Below are 3,174 nucleotides of genomic sequence, written 5' to 3' on the forward strand. Positions count from 1 at the left end.
ATTTAGAGGGAACAGAATTAGGAAATGGATCGGTGGGACAATATTTAAAGCGATTTTTAATGTTGTTATATAGTAATTCGTTAGCGATATTTTTCTCCCTAGTATTTCCCTCCTTCCTCTCCTCACTGCGGGAACATACAACACATGGTCAAAGGTGAAAATTACAAAGCTAGTACCCAAGAGGCAAAGCAGTCTGCAACGTTTTTATTAAGGCTCACCTACCAGGGAATACCAGTTTTCCCCCTCTGGACCAAAATACCGTAGGTTTACAACAACAGATGCCCCATACGAATTCATTATGTCTACACGATTAGCCACTATCTAATGTAATTTTAGAATGACATTTTAGACATATTAATTCGTTATAAAATCCTAGATTTAATCCTAGAAGTGACATCATCACCATCGCAATCACCTACACACAAAGTAGTTCCCAATTTTCTCCTTAATCACCAAGTCCTCCCACCGTTCCCCACCTACACTGCATAACTTTACACGCAGGGTGCTTATATTGAGACCCCACCCTTCATAACTGATCCGTAAACCCATAGATATAGCATTCACCTTCCATTCCTTGAAACAAAAAATAATAAGGTCTCCTCAGACATGTTCCAGCTTTTATGATTGGCTGATACGTGTCATTCTCCTATTCCAGAATGAAATTAATCCCGGGATTTAACGAACACTTCGACAACTTAACATTATTGTCCTCACTTACCATTATATAAATAAAATTACATTTTAACCAACACAAAAGCACTCAAAACTGCTTAACAACACAAAAAATATAATTTACATTTCTTTTATTTTTAATTTTTTGGGGGTGCGAAAGGAGGGTTCATTATTTATAAATGTACGATAACGTGTTTCCTTATTTTCGTTATTGAAAACACAACGAATTCAGCAAGGGTCACAAAAAATAATTGCTTTTTAACTGACTTCAGCAACCACACATGCATGTCTAGCATTCTTTCTTGATTTAATTTAAATAGAATAAAAACACTTCGTTATTTCAATGATGTCGTCATGGAGCAGTGGATATAGTGGCTGTGTCATGACATAAGGGTTTCACGTTCGCGTCCATGTAACGGATTGTATTTTTCTCAGTTTCTTTTCATTATCGAATTCATAAAGAAAAACTGAATTTTACCAAGTATTTTATCCACTACGCCATGGGTTTGAGTGATCTAAATAATACGTATTATCAATTTCCATCTCAAAAATTCAGAAATGTAAACTAATCACTTCTCAATCAGAGACAGTAACGCCTGGGAAGGTAAACTTCCTACGACTATACAGAAAAATCTTTATGATATATGTACTTGCTACTGTACAAAAACGTCATATTCCAAAAATCATATAAATTGATCTGTAGCTTTTTTATATATAAAAAATCTTTTGTTTATGATTTTTAGCAATTTTAATAGAAAATCATAGCCATTACAACGATGATTTAGATCTCAGTGATTCGAATTGAGTTATCTCCCTTTATTTATTAAATATGACATATCAAGACACAACTTTCTCGTTTACTCATAAGAGTTAATTTTTTTATCTAAAATAATAATAATAATAATAATAATAATAATAACTATTTGAACTATATAAATGGATTTTTTTGGAATATAACATTTTTGTTCCATGAGTGGGTCATACATCATGAAGTTTTTTCTGTATTATTTCTTGAATTAGGTTGAATTTTGAGCTCACACCAGGAATTTTTACGCTTTTTAACTCTTCTATTTTGCTGTTCATGCTCTCGGGCAACAGTAGGAAATCATGCTAGTTAATTATAAATGAATTTTTATATAAAAAATATTTATTTACTAAAAAAAAAATAAAAAAAAACAGATTTGTTTGGAGGGGGGTCACTTAATTTACTTTATCCTTCTCCCTATATTGATTTCAAATACGAATTATGTCATACCTTTAGTTGAAACTAACTGACACCTTTACAAAGGGATAATATCCAAAATGTACAGACATAAAAAATATTAAAGTCTGCTCTCAAAAGAAAATGATAGTTATAGTCAAGATTGTCTGCTCTCACTGACTTCCGGTTTCTGCTATCAATTTGACTAGATTGTGCGAGCCCTTTCTAGTCTCACACAAAACACGCGTTCATATCTCAAGCCACTTTTCTTTTCATACACATACGAGCACACAAACATACGTGTGCACATACACACACGTACATATATTCACGTTCACGTACATACACTCACATTCATGTGCATACACACACATGCTAACGTACACACATGTATGCACACATACGCGCACACGTACGCGCACACGTACGCACACATGGGCAACGTCACTTCTCTTTAAAGGAAATCCTCACATGCGTAAAAGACCACCGGAAACAACTACAAAAGCAAGAGACCCGAGCTGTTTCCTCCCTTTTCGATTCGGCTCCCGACCTGGGCGGTCGACGGACCAACCGCTCCCTGTAGGGCGTACAGCCGTGCGCCTCACGTCACCTGCTACTATGTGTGGGGCAAGAGCCAACAGACAGTATGTACACCTTACACACTTTCTATCTCCATGGCCTGGATTGACTCTCTCTCTCTCTCTCTCTCTCTCTCTCTCTCTCTCTCTCTCTCTACAACAATAGACTTTCCCTCTCACCAGCTAATAACGAGACGCGCGCCAAACTGGATCGACTTTCTCATATTCACTCTCTCTCTCTCTCTCTCACTCTCTCTCTCTCTCTCTCTCTCTCTACAACAATAGACTTTCCCTCTCACCAGCTAACAGTGAGAGACGTGCGCCAACCTGGATTGACTTTCTCACTCTCTCTCTCTCTTTACAACAATAGACTTTCCTTCTCACCAGCTAACAGTGAGAGACGTGTGCCAACCTGGATTGACTTTCTCACTCTCTCTCCCTCTCTACAACAATAGACTTTCCCTCTCACCAGCTAACAGTGAGAGATGCGCGCCAACCTGGATTGACTTTCTCACTCTCTCTCTCTCTCTCTCTCTCTCTCTCTCTACAGCAATAGACTTTCCCTCTCACCAGCTAACAGTGGGAGACGCGCGCCAAACTGAATTGACTTTCTCACTCTCTCTCTCTCTCTCTCTACAACAATAGACTTTCCCTCTCACCAGTTAACAGTGAGGGACGCGCGCCAACCTGGATTGACTTTCTCACTCTCTCTCTCTCTCTTTA

This window comes from Euprymna scolopes, chromosome 10 (assembly GCF_053919585.1).
Source record: "Euprymna scolopes isolate OS-2025 chromosome 10, ASM5391958v1, whole genome shotgun sequence".
NCBI classification, from domain to species: Eukaryota; Metazoa; Mollusca; class Cephalopoda; order Sepiida; family Sepiolidae; genus Euprymna; species Euprymna scolopes.